Below are 12,393 nucleotides of genomic sequence, written 5' to 3'. Positions count from 1 at the left end.
CTTATTAACTGAATTTCTCGTAAGTTCAAAATCATATGTTTTGTTCATATAAAGAAATTAAAAACTGAGGCAGACAATAAATCTCGCTACAAAAAATATTGTTAAAATAAGGGTAAAACATAAAACGAAATTACACAAGATATCCCTTTTCCTTATCACAGATACTGACACAGTGACCTTAAGTGGCACCCGTCAGCTGACAATCCCATTTGAAGTAGCGCATGCGCGTTGCTTAAACCTCTGATGCGGGATGAAACTAAGGATATTCTGCAGTAGGACTCCAAACGCGGGCGAGAGTCGCCTCTGTGCCGCGCGCCTTTCGTACTGTGCGTGACGTGTTTAGTGGACTTTTTCCGTAGGTGAGTATTGCGAACCTAGTCATTAGCGATAATATTGTAGTTCTAATATTTTAAACTTTGTTAATTCTAAGAATGGGTTTGTATATGTTGATTAAAGTTTGTTTTTATGGTTTAAACCAAAATTTTGTCGCGTCTTTGGAAATTGTTAAAGAATATTATCATTCACGTCAAGTACATTTAAATTATTTGTACTTATGGCGGACAGTTATTTTATATAACAATAAACATAAGTCAATGAGTTGTTACTAGTATATATGCCTATGATTCAGATAAGATACCGAATATATTCTAAACCTTTGACATGTCCAACGCTATGTAAGATGCTGTATATACTTGTTTGTCACATAACATAAACCATATACTATATGGGTCTCAAGAACCTTATAGTGAAAATGTTAAAGGAAAATAGGCTGTAAAGATTGCTAAACTAAATGTAACGTCGATTGTTTTACGAGATGTCGTAAAGTCGTTGGGCGGGCCGTGGGCGGGAGCTGTGTTTTTATGTTGACAATCAAATATTTCTGTGATTCCTTATAGCGGAAAACATAAAAATATACACAATACAATTAAATAACTTTTCTTAAATTTCTGGCTTGGAGTATAAGTACTTAGTTCCTTCAATAGATAAACAGAAAAGAAAATAAAGATTTACCTCACAGTAATTTTTCCTGTCATTCGAAATCGAAAAAGAATAAATGGGGATTCGTGTTAAGCTTAATAGATTTGTCTAAACCGCATGTAATCCGTTAAGTAGTTTCCGGATTTATTGTGAAAAGAGGCAGACAATGTAGCTTTTTTTAGACATAGACCATATATTAACTAATGAAATACACATTATGTTTTTTGTATGAGATATCTGTAAGTATGTTTGTATTGAAGTCCTGGAACCGTCTTATATTTTTTTTTTAACAATTTACCTTGTTACATAGCTGGAAATCGAAACACTAAGGTTGTAGTGCAATCTATAGTCAAAATAAATAATCTTGATTAAAAATAATTGAGAACTTTATTCCTTTATTCCAATACCCAATTAACTAGTCAATTTCATTTTTAAAGAGAATTGTTCAGGTAAATAATATTTATTTATCGAAAAATTCTGGAATGTTTAACCGAATTCAATTTGGCGCTCAATAAGTTGTATTGTAACAGGAAATACGGGCATTTCGCTAAACGGCCGGAACAGTTAAATAATTCACAAGTGCTTAAACATTTAATGCGGGAGCGACAATCCGATTACAATGTTTGAAGTGATTGCCCGGATGAAGCAAGACTTGGTGGTTCACGTTGTCGAGTTTAATCCTTGTATTTCTGAACTTTGCCACTGATCCTATTTATGAGATGCTTTTTTAGCTAACTTTCTTGGATAATATTATTTTAAACTTGCTGAGTAGCAGGCGTGGGATCATGATGTCGTAACTTATTTATGAAGTCTTTGTATTCATATGAAAATGTTATCTACCTTAAATATTCTATTATTTAAAGACCGACCGCCATTATATACATTCTGTCTAACAAGTAACAACAAACGTTATTAGAGTAATGTTGAAGATATTTCAGAGGGAGCATAAACACAATGAAATTAAAACGGTTCAACAAAAGGAAAGTGACTTTTAGGCAAATGTCAGCAAACTTCTTTGTAAAACTTAACCTTTCTTAGGTCATTGTGAGCATTGTAATCTATGATTTTTTCTATTGTTTAATACCCTTTAAGAAATCATAAATACAATACAACTTTTAAAGATTTTAAACAATCACTTTATTCGTTGCAAAAGTGATGGTGGAGTTTTATGATTTCAGAAATGTAAATAAAAAAATTGGTATTAAGAAAAAATGCATATTAAAATTTACATTTGTTCATTTATAGTATTTTACTTAGATGCCCTCAACTTAACTTAAGGCCAAAATATTTAGGTTCTTTTAAAGAACAGGGAGCAAATGCTCACCTGATGTTAAGTGATACCGCCGCCCATGGACACTTTCAATTCCAGAGGGCTCGTGAGTGCATCGCCGGCCTTTAAGAATTGGTGCGCTCTTTTTTTGTAGATTATCGATTAATTAAATGATTGTCCGATCATAAGTATTTTGCCTTTTCATTCTATATCGTAGAAACAATGTGTTTTGTGAATTTTATAATTTACCTGAACAATCCGTAATTGAGTGCGTCTTTGTGAGATATTCTTAAAATTAGTAATATAGTTCCACACAAATAAGGGCAACTCGTAAAACAAACCACATGTGGGACAACGATCTTTTTATTACAAGGATTTCAAATTAGGGATGGTCATGTTGAAATACAGATTCTTGATCGCTCGCAAATAATCTGAATTGAAAATAATTTTAGAGTATATATCGAGTATAGAAAGCGGCCGTAAATGAATAGCTGTGACACGAAATTCTACTCTTAATTCGGAGCCGGTAAGCCATTTGTTGGAATGTCACATTCGGGTATGTTGCCGCAACATAATTTGCTTTGCGTAGCTGTCCACGCGTTCAATTCACACATGAGTTCATATGTTTGTTTTTCATTAAAATCTTTTCACAGAGGTACACTTATGTAAGCAGGAATTCTCTATTTGAATAAAGTTTTTTCTCCATTTTACAAATACTGCTTTCATTTATATTTGTTACTGGTGTTTGTATTTCTCAAAACGACTCTCGAAGAATTTAATACTTAGTTCAATGTGTTTTCGACCCGCTAGAAAATGTTTCTATAGGAAATATATAGAGGAGGCTTTTGTCGAAGGACAAGCTATAAATAAATAACAGTTTACCGAAATATAGAAAGTACATATTGTATTATTTTAGGCACATTTACTTGAATGCTAAAAAGCATTTTATTTAAAATACTATTTACTTATTTACACTTCGCTACATTTACAGAATCAAATATCGACAAAAACAATTCCGTAAAAATATTACCTTTATGCGCCTAAAGAAGTTTAACTTCAATAGCTGTTCAATACTGCCTGTACTACACATGTACAAATGTAGCTTAAACTTGGGCGCCCACTAAAGCGTAGCATAGAAAGCTACAGGTGTATCATAGATGGATGGAACGATGTATGATCGGGAAGAAAATAATGCGTATTAAATGTTACAAAAAGAATAGATATAAAGTTAAGGGGAAATAGGTGGTATACAAGGCAAGAGGAATAGAAAAGTGCTTCAAAAAAATGCTAAACTAATGCTAAAGGTACATAAATGAAACACAGGAAGACAATTTATTAAGTGGATATACCAAACTATGAAAACAGCAAAAGACAAGGTAGAAAGTAGCACAGCCGACACAGAAATGGCGGGATTTGCAGGAGGCCTAAAAGTATCTGGAAATAAATGGCTATTATTATGATAACTTTGATTCGGTTGTCGATGTCGATGTTGATGTGTTGTTGTAGTAGTATAACGATAATCACTTGACTTATTTTATCGTGTATTAACAGAATAAATAAACAAAAATGAATTATGAAAGCTGAAATGTATAAACAACACTTGTAATTTTTAACAACCTCTTAAAATCCTTCAACGTGAGCTCGCTATCATAATTATAATTATTCGAAATTTTCATTTAATCTTTAATTTAGTCACGATACATGTTTTCATGAAAATGTCAAAATGTATATTTTATATATAAATATAAAATTACCGTCATACACAAAACATACCGATATACGACATACAAAACTAAAATTTTGTATTTGAAAACAATTGTTAACGTCAGAGAAAACATCGGACGTTTTGTGAAGTTTTTTGATTTAACGATTTTAACTTGCCTATTAGATTCAAAGATGACCATGAAACAGATTCTGAAATCTGAGGCCCAGACCAAAGATGTTGCAGCATCACTGATTTGTTTTTTTTTATTAGTAATCATGTTTGTACATTTACAGATGCAATCTTACTATCGACGTCAACACATAGAATATCGACATAAATAAATGAAATGTGGTCTTACGCCCAAAGCCAACAACCTATCTCAATCAATTTTTGACCAACTGAGATAGAAAGCTGAATCCAAATATTGATAAAAGTGTGCTAATAACCAATCGACGGATTATGAATAGCCATATGTCGATACAAGCTATGCACGGTAGTTAGGATCGGTGTATGTGGAATAGACCTTTGTATGAAAATGACAGTTCAAATGTGCCAATAGCTTATCTTAAGATTTTAACTTACACCAGTTTTTAAATATTTAAAAAGCTATTGGGGTTAGGGTTTGTTTATAGGGATTCAGATAGGAGATCGATCGACTGTCTCGGTCTGATCTCAGATTATTTTCAATATGAGATTGTGGATTAATTATTGGGTTTAGGCGTTACCTACTAAACATTTTAAGACGAATCGCACCTGTATGTCGTTGTTCATAATAGTTTTAAATCTTTGATCATGGTATCGTATAACCGAAGCCTTCATGAATAAAATATGCGAGTCCGGAGTTGCCGATAAGCCCACATCTGACGATCACCTCACAAACCTGTTTTTCATTTCGAAAAGGGCTTTAGAACATTGGATTTTGAGGTCACTAGCTTAAATAGTTTCCAAGTTCGGAAATCATGGTCCGTTATCTCCGTTTGTATGTTCATGGGTTTGGAATACTTGAGAAGTTTTGTATTCGTATTTTCCTTTGAATTATGCATTTCTGTTATTGTGCGTTCAATATGGTTATTGACTAGCGATTCAGATGATTGATGATATATTTGAAAAAAAAGTTCTTTATTTACTCATCGTTGCAGTTATAATACAGATAAAAGAAACACAAATAACACAATACATAAAAGTTACAAGGGATGCAACGGGCTGCCTTATCGCTAATAAGTAATCTCTTCCAGGCAACCCTAGTAAGAAACCCTAAAAAAATATTTATATATAGAACCTAAATCTAGAGAAAAGAATAGAATATTAATAACTAACTAAAAACTAATACGCAATACAAAAAAGGGAATACAAGAATGAATCAGGTCACGATTGATCAGATTAGGTTAAGGTTTTTAATATAAAGCATTTTACATATAAAAATATTCAATTATAAAAAGCAAAGGTTTCAGTCTTGTAAATGAGTCTCTGAGAACATGTAAGATGAAGTAAGTGAGGTAAATATTAAGTAGAGGATAAAACACTTAGACAAAATATAAAAATCAAAGAGGGATTCTGTAATGTTGGTAGAAAACATTATAATATTTTATTCACAATTTACATTAAACGACAACCTATAAAAGTAACGTTTATAGTATATAAAATATAAAGCAAATTCTCAGAGGGTCAAGGCTTCACCCAAACAATATTCTGTAAATGTGTGTAATGACACACACATTTACAGAATATGTTGTATAAGGTTAGTTAATGCAAATTGAAGGTAGGACTTAAGAAAATTACCTTTTTAATTATTTTATGGCTTCTTACGTTTGGCGACAAATTACGAGTAATAATAGCCTTTTACCACCACAACTTGTTTAGAGAGAGTTTTATATTTTTTTTTTTGTAAAATCTTGTTCACGTTCATGAGAGCTAAAAATATAACAGTTATTCCTTGTACGAGAATTTTATATATCTAATATATCGTGTCATGGTGTTTGTAATGAAACTCCTCCGAAATGGCTCGACCGATTTTCGTGAAATTTTGTGTGTATATCGGTCAGTTCCGCGAATCTTACAACATCTACTTTTCATCCCCCTTAATGTAAAGGGTGGTCACCCCTAAATTTATATTTTATAGCTTTTAATTTTTTGTGAAAATTGAATAATAATAATATTGCGCTTATTAACGATAGTAACTTATTATGACAGGATTATCTGCCTTTGCCTTCTCTTCTTAATGTACATCGTAGAACAATGTAGATATAATATATACTCCGCCTTACAGCTAAATTGATGAGTGGTGACTGAGAAAGTTTATTACACGAACCCGCATTCCAAGCTAGAAATATGCCCCCGAATCTTGCGAGTTGTACGAAGAATTTCAATTTATATTACAACAACGTTGTTCATGAAATCGGATATAATTTGTTCAAATGAGATTGTTTGTAGTTCTAGGATTTGTTACATTGCTAGGTAAATTGTCAAAACAGAAAATGCTATAGGCCACTATGAATTTAATTAAATATAATTCCGTCCAAAATCCAATCCAATCCATACAAACGAAAAATAGCGATATAAAAACAAAACTTGTAGCATGCAATAAATTGTTTTTTTACATATGTCTGTATTCTGTCTATATATGGGCCATAATTAATTAAAAAATAGATGTCTGGAAAATAGTTTACGACGTTTAGGGTATGTTTCACAACGTCCGGATAAGTTCCAAATAAGCTATTACTTATTGGTAGGATAAACAGTATTTTTGCGTTTCACGACGATAGCGCTATTTGTCATGAAACGCGAAGTGTCTTATTTGGAACTTTTCTCTTACGAATAAATTATGTGTTGCATAGCTATTTCGTACTATTATCCATACATTTTGAAAGAGGCCCTCAAAGATTACAAGAGATAATATATCTGCCGTTTAAGTGATCTTTGCGTTCGCCGTACGAGCAGTTAATTTTTTCTAATTATAACGAGGGTCAAACTAGCAGTGCGTTGCCAGGATTTAAAAGAACTGGTACTCTATTTTATTGAAGAACCCTAAGTTGAATTGGTTCGAAGACTGTTCCATGGGTAGCTGGTTTCACATAATGGTGCTACGCGGCAAGAACTACCTCAGAAAATGCTCAATCGTGAAAGGATGGGGGATGAAGTAATACGGGTATTATTTCGTATAATTTTTGATGTGCTTTGACGTCCGATGATGGAGGTACCTGCAGGTATTATCCTGAACAACCCCTCTGAACACTCTCCACGGTAAATGCGGTAGAATTGCAATTGAATGTCAATTGCGGATATAGACATGGAAGTCGCACAATTGATCCACTTAGTTCTTTGGTAAGGAAAAATGCGGGGGAAGAAATAATGTTTGCTAATATGCGAATATTTTTAAACTAAGTTAAAAGATTTATGTAAGTTATAAGGTTGTAATGTTTCGCTAGTCTTTGGTTTAACTATAGTACATACTACTATCTACTAAAATATACATTATGAGGATTTTTTTATTGTTATTAAATTTTATATACACATTAAAGCAAGCACACAGGCGCAGAAGCCCAGGCTAATCAAATTATGGAAAAATAAATATTAATTTATAGGAAAATTACAGTTATTGTTTGCGCTTTCAAATAATGAATCATATTTTTATTATTCTCTACACAACTGAGCAAATATTCATATGATCGAATTATTTAATTGATATCCAAAATTATTTTTATTTAACTATATTAAAGATCTTTTGTTACGTGTTATTTATTGGTTACTAACTATTCGTTTACGAAATATTAACAACTATCTATCAAATAGTATTGTCTTTTACTAACATAACTTTTACACATTTAAAGAAAAACACTTTTTAATGGATTGAAGTTATGTATTATTGTAAACTTATAATTATTTAAACATAATTTTAATCAATTATCCATTTATTATTGGTGTTCTTCGATTAGATTTTTTGAGATATTCTCCAGGTTATAATTCTTCCTATCGAGAGAATTTAATGGATCCAAATGAAATATTAACAGTCTTTCAGATTGAATACAATCATTATGCAATGTAGATTTTTTGTAGCAACTCGTGCTTTAAAAAATGACAAACGCATGATTAAAAGAAATCCTATTTTGAGTTTTAAGTATTAACTTAGAACTCATGAATAAATGAACATGAATGGAAAGTTAACGTAAATATTACATTTAGTATATCCTTAAAGCTAATAGCGTTATAACAAGTCAAATTAGAATCGCTTTGGTCAGTTATCTCGAAAGTTGTAAGCGATTTTAGTACAAACAGCGGCCCGGGCCAATCACACGAAGTTACTGAGTAATTGATTCCACTGGAGATATGAAATTTCACGCGAGAAAACTGACATTGCAAATGTATGTCAGTTCTCTAAATCTCGATATCACAGATAGCAGAGAAAAGCATATTTATGTTAAATGGTTTATGTACTTTTTTAAATCTCATTCCGAGTTAACGTGTTTAGCAAAAGATGATGGTTATATGGACCCATAATAAGAGGGATAACAGTTGTTGACAGAAAAACACTTGAAACGTCGCTATGTGTGAATATTATTTGATATTGTAATGTAGAGTGAGGGTAAAACTTACTGAGTTTCTTGCCCGTTCTTCTCAGAACAAGGCCTCCTGGTAGGTTTACGAACGGATGACGTAGTTTTGCTCTTTCGCGAATCTTGTAAACGAATTTTGATTTGATTGATTTTATTTAATTTGATTTAATAAAAGAAAACTAAAGCCACATAGTCAAATTATAAGAAAGTTGCTGAAATTTGAAATATAATACTTCCAATCGGAATCTTATCCTTCGTATTAAAATCAGTCTCTAACTAATCGAACATTATTTTTGCTCTGTTTTAAAAATAAAGTTTTCTTTTCAATTTAAGTTTTTTCATTTTTATTCCAATAAAATAAAATAATCCTAAATGTTATCTTTAAATATCCCCACTGTTGAGTAGTTTTTGAGATTACTTACCACAAGTTTCTACCCATTATATAATAGATGATTCGTAAAATTCATCTCAAGTTTTATAAAAGATAAAGCAAGATTTCCCTAATACATACGAGGTCGTAAAAGCAAGTTGTTTTACCCACTATCATAGCAGATAAAACTCGCCTCGTTTCGCATGAATTTATATTATGACATATGTAAGGAGCGCTGTGAGGCCGTTATGTGTATTATTGATACTCTGAATAATTGTTTTATTCATCATATAAATAGATAAAGGTATGTAACAGGTAAGGTTTGTAAGAGGTATGTAACTAGGCCGAGTACCAAGTAACTGCAAGTATGCCATTGTTGTATTTAATGGGTCAGACTGGGTCTAAGAATAAGATTCTGACTCACAACTAAGTTAGCAAAAGACGTATGTATGTTGTTCGATTTCAACAGCTTCCCAACCAAAGGGTAAACCCTACAAAGTTGCACACTTTGCGTAAAGTCTGGATTCGAACGCACAGTGCGAAGAATCAGACCACGCTAACACTGCATCTAATGGATGACGAGAGACGCAAATAAAGTAGCAAAACCTTAGATAAATTCTTGGGTTCTTCATTTTTATTTATTGTAAATTATTGCTAAACGCAACTATGTTTAACGTTTAAAGAACTTTATTTCTCATTACAAAAACAGAAATATTTTATTTACATGAGAAACTTAATATTAATGTGTATATATGTATACGAGCGAGATACACGTCGCCATTAGCCGTCACAATTTTAGTCAACTATGTTCATTCTAACATGCATCTTTACTGCCTTTTTGAATTTGTCAAACACTCCAATATTGCGAATTTGAGATGGTAATTGATTAAATAATTGCACACCCTGATACCTAATAGATTTCTTCAAATAATATGTACGCGGCTTCGGCAAGATAAGCAAACTCGCTCGACGAGTTGAGAGTATTGCGTGTCGTTGTTTTTTTGATTTTTTAAACGACAATGTGTTAGTATAAATACCATATTAAGTATAATCAATTATACATTCTACACTACAATTGTTAGTTTTAATTAGGTATTTAAATTCCCAAAGGACTGCAACTTATCACCCGTTTTTTAAATAGCATTAAGTCTTTTCCAAAGCGGCTAATTATTATGTAACTCCCAAGTTCTACTTAGTTCTACTTAACGTAACATATTCTAATTAGGTAAAACTAGAAAATATTCTACCCAGCTTAAAGTCTAAATCATGTAAAGTAGGCACGAGCTCTGACTAGAAATCTCTCATTAACCGAGTTTCAACGAATAATTGGAATAACTAGGAGATAAAAAATGTTGTGTAACAACAAGTGAAGTTGTTATGTATTATGCTTATTTTATATAACCGGAGGCAAGCGGGTAAAAGGCTCACCCGCTGTTTAGTAATGCCGCCCATGGACACTATAGTTGCCAGAAGGCTACAGTTGCTAACCTTGTAGTAATTGGTACATTTCGGTTACTTCAGTTGGTAGCTGGTTATACATAGTGGTGGTCCGCGGAACGACGTCGAGGTATTAAGGATGGTATTTCTCATGCCTTGACGTTCGATGATAAAACTTAGCTGCTGGCGATCAATTCCTCTGCGTACTCTCATAGTCTTATAAAATAAATAAATCAGTGGCGCTACAAACTCTTAAGGTCTTGGCCTCAGATTTCTGAATCAGTTACATGATCATTTTTAAATCTAATAGGCATGTAGATCAGCCTCCAGTGCTTGACATACGTCATCGACTTTTTGAGTCAAAGACATGTCGGTTTCTTCACGATGTTTTTCCTTCACCGTTCGAGCACATAGAAAGAAAGTTCATTGGTGCACAGCCGGGGATCGAACCTATGACCTCAGGTAATAGAGTCGTACGCTGAAGCCACTAGGCCAACACTGCTCTTTTCATCTTAAATCCCATTAAATTATAAACTGAAAAAATCTTTCAGTGTTTAATTGCATTATTATTATTATGAATATAAACACACTAGCAGTTTAATAAGGTGATGCGCGCGTATTTTGAGATTTGCAGAAAATATCCAATCTATTTTAAAATAGTACAATGATGGTGCACTGATTACACTTTCCGGAAACCTTTGTCAGTCGGCCACTACCCTTGTTTACATTACCTACCATGTTTGCATTGCATTACCTAGCAATTATTCATTTTGAGTATACGCTCAATAGACAATGTTAAAATGAAATATACCTTAGCTAGATGAAAATTTGTTTTCCAATATACTTGAAACGTAATAAAATCAAAGCACTTTCTTTAAAATCTTATTTATGCCAGTGTGACGATACAAAGCCCAGCACGGCGTTTGAGTAAGCGATAGAGCATTTCCGTTCGGCGTTCACGAAAATATATAGTACTAGCGGATCCGACAGACGTTATCCTGTCTACACGTCTTTAATTTCAAAATTTCAATTTTTAATAAGCCATTTTGATGAAAATTATTATTCAAATGTTATGACAATATCTAACGATCCAGCACATGGTCACACACGATATAACACAATGATAACAAAACTTTTTTTAAATTTCGGGACAGACTAAAATTAAAATTCGAATATTATTTAAAATTTGACACTGCGATGGTAGCGCCGTCTGTCGGATCCAATGTAAAACATTCCAAAATCAACAACAACGAATAAATTGAAAATTAATTAAAAAAAACATTGTCCAGCGGACCAAATTGTGAATCTAAACCATTCCCAGATCCCCTTGAACACACACAAAAAATTTCGTCTAAATCGGTCCAGTCGTTTAGGAGGAGTTCAGTCACATACACACGCACACAAGAAATATATATATTAAGATTTAATAAGTATAGAAGATGTTGTATACGCTGTTACATAATTTTATATAGGAATTATTAATTCCTACATAACTTGTGTACGCTATGTCTTGTAAGCAAGAGGCGCTAAAATGACAGACACATTTCTACGCCTTTAATATAATTGTCGTTTCACCGAAATGTTAACCTACAATCAATTGTGTCATTAAATAATCGCAATACAGTAGCTGGTATAGAAGCGTTACACTTTGCGTACACAAATGGTATTACAAGTATTATGTTACGATGCCAGGCGTGTTTAAAATACTTTACTAGAATCAAGTGGCTTCACTGTGACGTTAAACTTTTCTATGGGAATAGAAACGTTTAGTTATAATTATTCTAATTGATATGGAAACTTTAAATTTACCTTTCACTATCTTCAACGTTATTTATTTATTTCTTAAAACTTCGTTGCATACTGAAATATGATATAGTAGACATAAATACCTAATTGAAAATTAGGGCCACTGGTGGCCTTATCGCTTTTGAGCGATCTCTTTCAGGCCAATGTGAGAAAATCAAAATTAATTAGATAAGGCAAGTACATGCAGTACAAAAATACATAAGACATGTAGAAAAAAGAATGGGACAAAACAAAGCAATAAAACATATGTAAATAGTGTAAATAAGAACAAGGTCAC

General features: G+C 32.5%; 1 protein-coding gene across 1 annotated transcript in view; it reads left to right on the top strand.

Annotated features, from left to right (window-relative positions):
- The first annotated feature begins 291 nt into the window (after positions 1-291).
- The window catches only part of LOC111004289 (protein O-mannosyl-transferase TMTC1-like), a 111,993-nt gene continuing 99,891 nt past the window's right edge, over positions 292-12,393 (top strand). The window contains exon 1 of the mRNA XM_045632140.1: positions 292-359. The gene's annotated coding sequence lies outside the window, so the exon portion shown is untranslated. The remainder of the gene's footprint in view (positions 360-12,393) is intronic.

Source organism: Pieris rapae, chromosome 18 (genome assembly GCF_905147795.1).
Source record: "Pieris rapae chromosome 18, ilPieRapa1.1, whole genome shotgun sequence".
Lineage (NCBI taxonomy): Eukaryota > Metazoa > Arthropoda > Insecta > Lepidoptera > Pieridae > Pieris > Pieris rapae.
Note: the sequence above shows the minus strand (reverse complement) of the source record. Positions and strands in the feature narration are given on the sequence as shown.